At 44.6% G+C, this 13,726-nt stretch overlaps 1 long non-coding RNA gene across 1 annotated transcript in view; it reads left to right on the forward strand.

Moving 5' to 3' along the window:
• Positions 1-2,687: 2,687 nt before the first annotated feature.
• The window catches only part of LOC114008318 (uncharacterized), an 18,553-nt gene continuing 7,514 nt past the window's right edge, over positions 2,688-13,726 (forward strand). The window contains exon 1 of the long non-coding RNA XR_003549877.1: positions 2,688-2,762. This is a non-coding gene — a long non-coding RNA (uncharacterized LOC114008318). The remainder of the gene's footprint in view (positions 2,763-13,726) is intronic.

The raw sequence follows: 13,726 nt of genomic DNA on the forward strand, positions 1-13,726 counted from the left end.
ATTTTTAAAAATGCATTGAGGGACAAATCAGAAGTGACAGCAATCTCTGTGCTCAGAGGCTGAAGTTAATATGGATTGGCAATGGGGATTAAGCCTGGTGGGTTTGTGAAACATATTTCAGGCAAAATGGATGAAAACTGATGAGGCAATGGGAGAAAGTGAAAATATTTAAACAGATTACTTGTGCTCTCAGTCTCTGTCCCAGGGCGGGCCATCCATCGCCTCATTATCCATTCCACAAACATTTATGCCTGCCTTGGGAGTCTAGATATGGTCCCGGTCCTCACAGAGGAGGGAGGACAAATATTGGACAAGTAATTAATTACACATGTGATGTGAACTAAGCCATGAGGGGAACCATGGAGATGGGCAGTGGGGTGACCTAATATTTGGAGGGGGTTGGGACAGGCCTCCTTGGAATAGTGATTCTTTTATTATTATTATTATTATTATTTTAGACTTTTTGCTATAGGGCGTGGATGCTCACTAGAGAGACAGAAAGCAGAAATCACCCCCCCCGCCCCCCCGCTGCAATCCTTTCTACTTTGACCTTTTGGGATTTTTGGGTATGCACGCACACCCACCTGGCGTGAGTTTTAAGCCACTGGGTCTAGGAGTTGAACCATGGTCGACTATGTGGGAGTCCAGTGACATACCCATTATGCCATCTGCTAGTTCCAGAATAGTGATTCTTAAGCTGACAGTCAGAGCTGAGTAAGAGCTGGCTAGGACAAGGAAGGAGGGAAAGGAGAGAAGAGACCTCGAAGCTGAGGTACAGGGTACTCGATGGCTCAATGACCTCCATATAATTTCAGAGGACTCTGGTTGAGAAAAATGCACAATAACTAAAACCTACCATGATTTAAGGACGCTTAATGGATTTCTGTTTTATTTATTACAACATCACCGACACGTGCTTGGCAAAATACCCATGTGTATATGCGGGAGGCAAGATTGATGCCGGCTGTAGCTGCTGACGTGTTCCATTGATTTCGGTGAATTCTGCGATGACTCTGTGACACCTCCCCTTGTGTTACGCAGGACACACTTCCTGTCCGTAGGAGGCTGGGAGTTTAGTTGGAGCAATGAGAGTCTCCCCCTACAATCTCTTTGTCTTAATACTTTAGCTTCTTAAGAAACTCTTCCACATTGCCACCATGTCTTCCTTGCATCTGTTCTTATTCTCTGATCACTCTCTGTCACCTCGTCCTCAGTGTGCATCAGACAAGGAGTTCCTAACCTAGATCCATGGACCCACCTCCCACCCTTCCCCAAAGGGACTTGGGTAGAATTCAGACATATGTGAACTGGGGTGGGTGAACTTAGATGGGTAAAAACAAAACAAAACACTTCTTTCTTTTTTTTTTTTTTAAAGAACAGATATTTTATAAAGTATATTATTGTTATTTTTAAATTTGACCAGGAAGAGAGAAGGGGAAAGTGAGAAAACAAGTCACCAGTTCTGGGACTCAACAGTCAGCCATGTAGGAGTACAATGCCTTAACCACCACACCATCTGCCGGCACTAAGAACTCAATTTTTAAGCTCCAACCAGGACTAAAGTCTAGGTCTGCCATCTTAAAAAAACAACAAATTTTACACTCATGATGAACTGAGGAGGACCCAAATGTGTATTCCATTGAATGCTAGGGGGAAAAGAAGCTTGTGAATGTGATAGAGAAAAACCCCCTCCAGACTGGAACTGGACATGTAACTATTCCACCCAGGTTTTCATCATGCCTTGCTCATAGACTGCCTTGAGAGTGAAGTTGGTCTGCAGTGTTGATAAAGCAAAGCATCTGCTTATGGGAACTCATTCGATTAGAATGCTTTTTATTTATTTATTTTTCCCTTCAGTTCTGAATTCCTAGTGCCTGTAACTATGCCTGGTGCCTATTGATATCTGCTTACAGAATAATTTCTGAAATGACCTAAAAATTGAATGACTTTTCCAAAACCTCCCAAAGGAAAGAGGGAAGGTGAGAAAGCAGGTTGCCAGATCCGGGACTTGAACTGTGGTTGTCTGGGTTGAAGTTCAGCATCTCAACCTCCACACCACCTGCAAGCTCCCCTATTTGTTTTCTTTAAGGTTTTTGCCAGAAGGCGCATGCGCTCACCAAAGAGAGACAGAAACAGAGAAAAGGGAAAGTGAGAAATTGCTCCCCCAGGGGGGATGGGCACGCTGCAATCCCTTCTCTATTCTCCTCCTTGGATTTTGGGCACACACACACACACACACACACACACACACACCCAGCATGATTTTTTCAAGCCACCAGGTGTGGACTCACACTGTGGTTGACCATGTGAGAGTCCAGCGCCTTCACCACTATGCCGCCTGCCCCTCACTTCTTTATTTGTAAGTTCTACCTAAACGCCAGCAATTTTCCCTTCTATTATGGATGTAGACATAAACCATAGCCATGTTATTGGTGCCTGCAGCTTTGTCACCAGCAGAAGTCACATATTTGCATACCACGTGAGTAGCTGCTGCTGCTACCTCAGAATGAATGCTCGTCGCTACTTTGAAATTATGGCAATTTTTAGACTTGTTGCTAGGTCTTATTATTTAGTGCATTAATAAAGACACACATATTACTATATCCCAAATTAGTTTTTTAAGAGTATTTTGATAACTGTATTTCAATATAATTGCTTCCTTTGTAACCCGGCGTGTTTTATTTCAGGCATTTGAAACCATGACGATAAGAAGAGTCCTTCAGCTTCTCAGGGCCGCTGAAAGGACTCCACGCGTAGGGAAGGTAAGAGAACTCTGTGGAACTCGAAGTCCTTGAGCCTGGCCTCGCTCTCCTCTCTCTGGGTGGGGAAATGACGTCCGAGGATTGAGCAGTGGTGGGGAACGGTTGGCGGCACTTCTGTTCCCTCTGTGGGCCCCTCTTCTACAAAAGATACTAAACACGATTTTATTAAGACAGCGTTCGTTGGCCTGGAGATGACTATAATCTAGGCTGAGCTCATGATTATCCTATTCACTTGTTTTCTTCTGCTTTCGTTTTTGTGGATGCTTGGCCCTGGGCTTGCCGTGCCTGACGGAGAGGCTGGCCCTGAGTGAGCTCACACGTTCCTGTTTTGCCAGCTATCGCCTATGTTCCGTGTCACTCAGGTCTTCATTCCCAGCCTCCTCATCTATTTTTTAAATTTTTATTTCTTTAGTTTTTCAGTTTTGCTAGAAGGTATGTGCCCTTGCCAGAGAGAGACGGGGGGTGGGGGGAAGAGAAAGCATGCCCCCTGGGGGATGGCCATGACACAGTCCCTTCCGCTCCATTCTCCTTCCAAGATTTTGGACACACACACACACACACACACACCTGGCATGTTTTTCAAAACTCTGGGTGTCATGTGGGATCCAGCCACCTTAACTGCCATGCCACAAGCTGGCCTTCTCTCTTTTGTTTTAATTGACAGAGGGCGCATGTCTGAGTGTGCGTAACAGAGAGAGAGAGAGAGAGAGACATTCCTCAATGGGATGGAGTCATGCCACAATCCCCTCTCCTCCATCTCTCCATTCTGATGGGATTTGATGCACACACGAACATGTGTTGAGTTTTTTTGATTTTTTTCTTTTTTTTCAGATTTTTGCCATAGGGTGCATGCACTTGCTGGAGAGAGACAATGAGAGGGAAAGTAAGAAATCGCCCCCGGGGGGATGGCCATGTTACAGTCCCCTCTTTGCCATTCTCCTCTCGGGATTTTGGGCACGCATGCACATGTGCCTGGCCCGAGTTTCAAGCTGCCGGGTCTGGGACTTGAACCACAGTTGCCCATATGGGAGTCTAATACTTTAATCACCACACCATCTGCTGGCCCTGTGTCCAGTATCAAGTCACCTGTGGCTGGGATTCGAACAGCAATTGGCCACATGGGATCCAGCTTCCCTAACCACTGGGCTACAGGGCTGGCTCTTTTAAACAAACACCTGGGTCATTTTTTAGGGGGCAGTTCTTGGACTACCATTCCATTCTCTTTCTAATACACCACTCAACAGAAATTTCTAGTATCCTTTTTTTTTTTTTTTATTGTGGAAAGGTGCTAGTTAGGTGAGATATTTGAAATATCCAGTAAGAGTATGCCACATTGACTGTACTAACCAGAACTCAGAAGACTGAGACCCTCTGGTGCCAGGTTTGTGGGGAGAGTCACCCCCAGGAGGGACTGGGTAGTGGTAATGGTGCTAAAGGGAAGGCGAGGAATAAGATCTTGATAGGAATAGCTATTTACTAACTGATGGAAGTACTTTCTTCTTCTGTTTTTAAAATTTGCTATAGAGCATGTGTGCTCACCAGAGAGAGGCAGGAAGAGAGAAAGGGAGAAAGCACCCCTTGGGGGAGATGACAACAGGGCAACCCCTTCTCCTCTCCAGATTTTGGCCATGCGCACACACACGCCCCGTGTGTTTTTCGAAGCTGCTGGGTCCAGGACTCAAACCACTCAGTCAGTCATGTGGAATGCAGCCACCTTAACCACCATGCCACCTAGCAGGCTCTGGAAGTATGTTCATATTGTAACAATCAGTGTGGGCATATGGGCTGAATAGTAGCCATGTCTTTGGTAGCACGTGCATGTGTACACGTGTGTATTCGCTTGTGTGCGTGCCCTGCTGGACTGAGAGCACAGAGAAATGCAATCTAGTGCTCATCCCAAACCTCTCTATAATCAACAGCTTCACTCAGCTCCTGCCATGGGCTTTGGACTACCTGCAAAACTGATGGATTTAGGGACCAGCAGATGGCATACTGTTAACGTTGCCGGACTCCCACATAGTCGACCGGTTCAAGCCCCTGACTTGGCAGCTTCAAACTCACACCGGGCGTGTGTGCATGCCCAAAATTTTGAAAGGAGAATGGAGGAGAAAGGATTGCAGTATGATTTCTTGCTTTCTGTCCCTCTGTCTCTCAGTGAGCACACACACCCTATAGAAAAAAATCTCTCTTGAAACAAAACAAAACAAACAAATAAAAACACAAAAAAACTGGGACCAGCAGTTGGCGTAAGGCTATGTCACTGGACTCCCATGTAGTTACCCGTGGTTCGAGGCCCAGACCCAGTGGCTTAAACTCACGCCGGATGTGTGTGCATGCTTGCCCAAGATTCCAAGAAGAGAATGGAGAAGGGATTGGTGTGGCCATCCCTCCCCGGGGGGTGATTTCTCGCTTTCTGTCTCTCTGGTGAGCACACATGCTCTATAGCAAAAACCTCTCCAAGAAAACAAACAAACAAACCAAAAAGTCACCAAAGCTGATGGATTTAAATGTCAGCTTCTGTCCCTTTTTTCCTACCTCTGTCAAAAATATGACTGGGCAGGTTGACAAAGAAAAGAAAGGCCTTAAAATAACTAAGGAAGAGGAACATCAGAATTCCCTGGACCACTAGTTTAAGATGTAGATTGTGGGGCCAGCAGGTGGCGTGGTGGTTAAGGCACTGGACTCCCACATGTGTTGATTTCTCACTTTCCCTCTCTCTCTCTGTGTCTCCCTCTGGTCAAATTAAAACACACACACACACACACATATATAAATAAAGTTAAATCAAAATAAGTCTTGGAGCCAGCAGGTGGCACGGTGGTTGAAGTCACTGGACTCCCACACGGTCAACTGTGGTTTGAACCCTAGACCTGGCAGCTTGCTTTCTCACTTTCCCTATCTCTCTCTCTGTCCCTCTCTGATCAAATTAAAATAAATACATAAATAAAGTTAAAATAAGCAGTATAATCTTTTGAAAAAAATAATAATTCTTAAAAAAAAAAAAAAAAAGGATGACGATGGCAGGGGCTGGATTATGGCACCGAGGTCATGCAGTACTCCATAAGGGTGACCCAGATGGAGAGGTTCTGGGTTCACATCCAGAAGCTTCCTTGAACCCAGTGGGCACATGCGTGCCTGCGATCCAGGACTGACTGCAACGAGGGGTGGATTGTGGTGTGAAGACCCCATTAGGGTGCTGTCAGTCTGTCTCTGTCACTCATGGGAGAAAAAAACAAATAAACTTTTTTTAAAAATGCAGGTTCTAGAGCCCCTGTTTAAAGCCCATCAAATTAGATTCTAGGTCAGAATCACAACCTTGCATAATCCATGGGTTCCCCAAGTAACTCTGATGCACATTGAAGGTTAGGAACTATCGGTTTAAGGTTATTGTTTTTCAGATCTGGTTGTGCATTAGAATTACCTGGAGGGTTTGGGACCAGCAGGTGGCGTAATGGCTATGTTGCTGGACTCCCACGTAGTCGACCGCCGTTCAAATCCCGGACCTGGTGGCTTAAACTCACACAGGATGCATGTGCGTGCGTGCGTGCCTAAGATCCCGAGAGGAGGATGGAGGAGAAGGGATTGCAGTGTGGCCATCCCCCCCAGGGGGTGATTTCTTGCTTTCTGTCTTTCTATCTCTCTCTGTCTGGCGAGTGCACGGGCCCTACAGCAAAAACCTCTTCCAAAAAAAAGAAGAAATAAAAACAAGAATTACCTGGAGGGTTTTAAAAATACAGATTACTAGACCTCACTTCAAATCACTTAAGCCAGAATCGTTAAAGGTGGGGCCCCTGCATTTGTATTTTTTTTTTTTTAAGAATTATTGGGAACCAGCAGTTAGCGTAATGGCTATGTCGCTGGACTCCCACGTAGTCAACTGCGGTTTGCGTCCCGGACCCAGTGGCTTAAAACTCACGCCGAGCGCGTGTGCGTATATGCCCAAGATCCTGAGAGGAGAATGGAGGAGAAGGGATTGCGGCATGACCATCCCCCCGGGGGGTGATTTCTCGCTTTCTGTCTCTATGTCTCTGTCTGTCTGGCAAGCGCACGCGCCCTATAGCAAAAATCTCTCCAAAAAAAAAAAGAATTATTTTTATTTAATTCTATTTATCTATGTAAATTTGACCAGAGAGGAAAAGAGTGAGAGAGCAAGAGTGAAGCGGCGGTGGGGGTGGAGTGAGAAAGCAAGCTGCCGGGTCCAAGACTCGAACCATGGTTGGCCATGTGGGATTTCAGCACCCTTACCCACCATGCGACTTACAGGCCCCATGCATTTGTATTTTTAACTACCACCCCCACCCCCCCTTGGAGATTATTTGCAGTCAAGTTTGAGAACTGCTGGTTTAGGAAATTCTTAAACTATCTAAACAATCCTTGAACAGTAGAGTTGAATGTTTACCTAATAAGTGATTTTCTCTCTGGAATTTGATCTTACATGCTGCTTCTTTTTTTTTTTTTAATATTGGGAAGAAAGAAAATGCATTCTTATTCTGACTGCTGTCAGTGCAAGCTGCATCGCAAGTCAAGTCATGCATTTCTATTCTGGATGAGGCATCATGATTATTAAGGTCTTGAGAGTCTCCTGAGTGTGGGCAGAGCGAGCGTCTGTGACTTAACATTCAATGGCTTCCTGTTAATCAGCAGGGCAGATGGCTCTGAGCCTTTCTGCAGCACCTGGTGTCCATGGATTGTTCTGCACACTCCCCCTTTTCCTCCCCGGTGCATGAGAGAATAATAAGGTACAGACATTTCAGGGGGGTTGTTCAAGGCTGGATATCTTGCAAATGTCATGATCAAGGACAGAATCTCTGAAGTCAGGTTATACAGCACAAAACGGTGAGTGGACAATATCCTGGGTACAGACAGCAGATGCCATGGAGAGTGGAACGGCTGGACCCCACATGGTCGACTTCACAGTTCGAGTCCTGGACTGGGAGTTTGAAAATCATGCCTGGTGCGTGTGTGTGTGCGTGCACGCGTGTGTCTTTGTGTGCTCAAAATCCTGAGAGAATGGAGGAGAAGGGACTTTGGCATGACCACTCCCCAGGGGGATGATTCTCAGATCCCTCCCCTTCTCTGCCTCTCTCCAGCAAGTGCACATGCCCTATAGCAAAACCGAAAAAGTATGTGTGTATATATGTATATATCAGTAATATATCAGTACACTGATGTCTAGACCCCACCTCAGACTCGTTACATTAGGGTCTCTAGGGGGAGAGATGTGATGTTTAAATAACAACCACTTGTCACATGGTTCTGCCTTGTAACCAGAATTGACAACCTCAATTTTTTTGTTTTTTGGAGAGATTTTTGCAATAGGGCGCGTGCGCTCGCCAGACAGACAGAGAGAGACAGAGAGACAGAAAGTGAGAAATCACCCCCCAGGGGGGAAGGCCATGCCGCAATCCCTTCTCCTCCATTCTCCTCTCGGGATCTTGGGCACGCACGCACACGTGCCCAGCGTGTTTAAGCCACCAGGTCTGGGACTCGAACTGCGGTTGACTACATGGGAGTTCAGCGACACAGCCGTTGCACTAACTGCTGGTCCCTCAATTTTCGTTTTTAGATGATTGAAAGTAACAATAATATGATAACAAGACAACAGTTACATAAATATAGCATTTTTATAATAACACACGATATCTTTGTCCAACAAAGAGAAGACACGTCAATAAGAAAAAGACAGGAACCAGCAGATGGTATAGCGGTTATGTCATCACTGGATTCCCACATGGGTGACTACGATCCGAGTCTCATACCCAGTGGCTTGAAAATCATGCTGGGCGCATGTGCCTGAGATTCCGGGAGGAGAATGGAAGAGAAGGGATTGTAGCATGGCCATCACCCCAGGGGAGTGATTTCTCACTTTCTCTCTCTGTCTCTGTCTCTCTCTCCCTTGTGAGAGCATGTGCCCTAAGGCAAAATCCTCTCAATAAAAAAATTAAAAAAAGACAAACAATGGAAAATGGCTCCAAGGACATGCAAAGGTAATTTTCAGGGGGAAAAAAAATTCAAACAAGCAATCTATCTGTCTATCTATAAATATTGTCAAGCTTATGAACAATTAAGGAGACGCAAATCAAAACAACCATGAAACATGATATTTCACCTTTCAGACAAGTGAATATTTTAAAAATCGATACACGGTGTTAGCAAGAATAGAGAAATAGGGACTTTCATACTTTTGGTGAAAATGGAAATGGGGGGGAAGCAGCAGTTAGCGTAATGGCTATGTCGCTGGACTCCCACGTAGTCGACTGCGGTTTGCGTCCTGGACCCGGTGGCTTAAAACTCACACCGGGCGCGTGTGTGTGCGTGCCCAAGATCCCGAGAGGAGAATGGAGGAGAAGGGATTGCGGCGTGACCATCCCCCCTGGGGGGTGATTTCTCGCTTTCTGTCTCTCTGTCTTTCTCTGTCTGTCTGTTTGGTGAGTGCACGCGCCCTATAGCGAAAAAAAAAAAAGGAAATGGGTACATAGTTTTGGAGGGCACTTTGGCAGTACCTAAGAAAATTTTAAATGTGTTATTAATGCTCTAATTTGCTGGCTTATTAATTCTGTACTTACAATGTATAGATTTATGGGACCAGCAGGTAGTGTGATGGTTAAGGCGTTGGACATTTCTACATGGCCGACTGTGGTTCGAATACTGGACCTGGTGGCTTGCTGAATCACTTTCCCTCTCTCTTTCTGTATGTATCTCTCTCTGGTCAAATTGAAAAAAAAAAAAAAAGAATGAATAAATAAAATTAAAATAAAATAATTATTAAAAAATGTATAGATTTATAAAGTATATAGAATTAGTCAGAGGAGATCTATATTTAAATTTTGTTAGGTATTGTCAAAGTGATCACCATATACATATGCTTCTACAATATATATGGAGGAAAACACACACACACACACACACACACACACACGGTGATTTACTATCTGCGGGTACTGCTCTAAGCTTTTTAAAAATATCTACACATGTTTAATATACATATAAGAGGTCTTCAAAAAGTTGACAGAAATTGTATATTATGAAACAGTATGAACATATTTCAAAACTGTTTCGTACCAAATTTTGTGTGCATGTGTGTGTGCGCTAGGGGTGTATATGCTTGCCAGAGAGAGAGAGAGAAAGAGAGAGAGAGAAAGGATGAGACAGCATACCCCAGGGCGGATGGCCACACCACAATCCCTTCTCCTCCATTTTCCTCTTGGGATTTTGGGTGCACTTGCATATGCACCTGGTGTATGTAGCCCAAATTAATTTTGTTTAATTGCCAAAGGGTGCTTGCCAGAGAGAAATGGTGGTGGGGGCAGAAATGGTGGCGGGGACAGGAGGGAAATATTTTCCAGTGGGGCGTGGTTAGACTGCAGTCCTTTCTTCATTTCTCCATCTCGTCAGAAGTTGTTGGTATGCATGCATACCTGCCCAGAATATCTTTCAAGCTGCTGAGGCTGGAATGCCTACTGCAGTTGACCATATGGGATCTGGCTCCTTTAACCACTAGGCTATAGGATAGGCCTGATCCATTCCTTTATTTATTTATTTATTTATATTTGGAACTTTTGCTATAGGGTGCATGCACTCCCCAGAGAGACAGAAAGAGAAGAGAAAGGGAGAGTGAGAAATCATCCCCCTGGAATTTTGGGCAGGCATGCCCAAGCCACAGTGTTTTTCAGGTTGGCAGATATGGGACTCAAACCATGAAGCTAGCCCTGAGGGATTCAGCTGCCTGAACCACCACAATAGTGGCTGGTCCCTAAATTCCTTTTTAATTTCATTTTCCGTGAGCATTTTGAAGTCCCTGTCGATAGAGACAGCCAGAGAACAAGAATGTCATCAATTTGTATAATATCAAAGAATTAAGAATTATGGAAGTGTCCATTAAGTGGAGACTAGTTTACAAATTACTGTACTTATATAACAGAACACCACTTAGCAGCTGATATCTAAGATGCATTGTTGCACTTAAATAAGTTTTGAACAATAGTATCCTGTAATTGTGTTTGCCTATGTATAAACCTAGAATATTCTGGAAAGATACCTAAGAAACCTTTACCAGCAGTATCAGCACAAATCCTACTCTTCTGTATTACTACGGAACTATATTTTTATATAATTTAAAACTCTTAACTGTATTAAAAATATGTAGGGAACCAGCAGTTAGCATAATGTCTATGTCGCTGGACTCCCACGTAGTCGACCTCGGTTCGTGTCCCGGACCCGGTGGCTTAAAACTCACGCCGGGCGCGTGTGCGTGCATGCCCAAGATCCCGAGAGGAGAATGGAGGAGAAGGGATTGCGGCGTGACCATCCCCCCTGGGAGGTGATTTCTCGCTTTCTGTCTCTATGTCTCTCTCTGCCTGTCTGGCGAGCGCACGCGCCCTACAGTGAAAATCTCTCTCTCAAAAAAAAAGTATGTATACATTTTAGGCTAGCAGGTGGTGTGGTGATTAAGGTGCTGGATCCCACATGACTAATTCTGTCGTTTGAGTCCTGGACCTGGAGCCTTGACAAACATGCCAGGGACATGTGTGTGCATTCCCAAAATCCAGAGAGGAGATTGGGGAAGGGGGGATTGCAGCATAGTTATCCCCACTGGGTGTGATTTCTCAATTTTTCTCTCTCTCTGTCTCTGGTGAGTGCATATACCATATGACAAAAATATAAAAAATAAACACACACACAGAAAAAACATACACATCTTGTAGGGTAGTATTAAATAAATAATATCAACATCCATGATATGCTATTAAGGAAAATTCTGTTCCAAAGCATCTTATGTAATATGAACTCACTTTAAGAGACATTTATAGAAAATAGATTATAAAGTACATGTTTTACTATTTGGAAAATTGATGTTTTCTTTATGTTGTTCACTGTTTTCAAAATTTTGGGGGGCTGGCAGGTGGCATAGTGATTAAGGGTGCTAGACTCCCACATGGCCAACCACAGTTCAAGTCCCGGGCGGTGGCTTGCTTTCTCACTTTCTCTCAGCTCCTCTCTAGTCAAATTAAAATAAATAAATAAGAATAAAGTTATATAAAATAATTCTTTAAACTTTTTTTTCTGCAATGATCTCACAATTCCTTTGAAAATCTTAATTCTTTTTTTTTAGAGGTTTTTGCTATAGGGCGCGTGCACTCACAAGACAGACAGAGAGAGACAGAGAGACAGAAAGCGAGAAATCACCCCCCAGGGGGGATGGGCACGCCGCAATCCCTTCTCCTCCATTCTCTCCTTGGGATTTTGGACACACATGCACATATACCAGAGTGAGTTTTAAGTCAGCGGGTCTGGGATTCAAACTATAGTTGTCTATGTGGGAGTCCAACAATGTAACCATTACACCATCTGCTGGTCCAGAAACTTAAAAAAATTTTTAAATTTTTTTAGACAAGATCTCTCTATGTGGCTGAGGCCAGCCTTGAGTTTGTGATCCTCCTGCCTTACTCTCTCGAGTCCCTGGAATTACAGGTGCGGGCCACCAGGCCTGGTCTTTGGGACCACCCACATGGTCCTAGGCTGCCAAGCATAGCATTTTAGCAACATGCACCACTGTGGCTGGGCCTAAAATGAGAAATTCTAAAGCCTACAGTAAATGCTATTTCTCTCCAGAAAGTACATCTACACGTAACTACGAGGACATCGTGCGTAGTTCTAGTGTAGTAGGTGCAAAAATAATTTGGCTGTTAGTACAATATTTTGCCGGGCATCTGTGGTGAGGCTGTAAAGTGGATCAGCTGGAACGGTGACCCTGTAAGGCCTTTGTTAAAAATGGCACTTCGACACATGGCTCCCAGATGCATTTCATTTTTGGATCCACTTATTTCATGTGAAAAATGTTTCTGTTGCAGAAATTCATTGTTTTCTCCAGTTTTCAGGGAAAAGATTTTCTTTCTGCAGAGCAGAATGTCCCGATCCCCAAAGGGAAACAGAACCCTGAGTCCTTCATTCAACGTGCATGTATAGGGTGCCACCTCGTGCTTTGGGCATTGTTCTAAAGGGCTTGGGTTCTGGTGGTAAAGCGGACAAGCCAGGTCCTTCTTTTTTAGGAAGATGACATTGTTCAGGAGGTAAGGAAGGTAATACACCGGTAAACAGATGAGCAGGACTGCCTGGTTCATCGACGGCCGTCTCACTGAGTCCCATGTTAGAGGCAGGAGAACTGTCTGGGGTAAAAGGGCATTACATTAATCCTATTCCTGAAGGTTCCACCCTCATGACCCAATTCCCCAAAGTCCTACATTCTAATACTAACAGTGGAGGTTAGGATTCAACATATGACTTTGGGGCAGGGCTAGGAATGTTTAATTTATAGTACACAGAATACTGGACCCTTCCTCCAGAATGTCCGATTTAGCAGTTCTGTGATGGAATCCAATAAATTGCATTCAAAAAAAAAATTTGCTACAGGGCAGGGCATGTGCATTCACATGAGAGAGAGAAAGGAAAAGTAAGTGAGGACCTCCAGGCGGGGATGACCACACCACAATCTCTTCTCCTTCACTCTCCTCTTGGGATTTTTGGGCAAGGAAATTTGGGGAGAGGAACTTCATTGGGGGTGAGGCATGTGAGGAGCCCTCAGCCCTATGGGGAGGCAAGAGGGAAAAAGGGGCTGTCCCTGTAGGCAGCTATGGGAAGAAAGAAATGACTGAAGAGAAGAAATCATAAAGAAGGGGTCCAGCTCCATAGCATAGTGGTTAAGTGCTGTGTGCAGAAAGCTGGATCCCACATGACCAACCACAGTTCAAGCCCCCGCTCCTACGGCTTGGAAAACATGTTGGGCACGTGTGCACATGTACCCCAAGCCCTGATGGGATGGGGAAATGGAGAAAAAAGGATTGTGGTGTGACTATGGCCCTTTGGAGAGTTCTCTTTTATCTCTCTTTTTCCATCTCTGGTGAGTGCACACACCTACTGGTAATTTAAAAAAAAAAAAAACCTTAAAGAAGGGTGAAAGCCCCCTT

The sequence above is a fragment of the Tupaia chinensis genome, unplaced genomic scaffold (assembly GCF_000334495.1).
Source record: "Tupaia chinensis unplaced genomic scaffold, TupChi_1.0 Scaffold000320_1, whole genome shotgun sequence".
In the NCBI taxonomy this organism is placed as follows: Eukaryota; Metazoa; Chordata; class Mammalia; order Scandentia; family Tupaiidae; genus Tupaia; species Tupaia belangeri.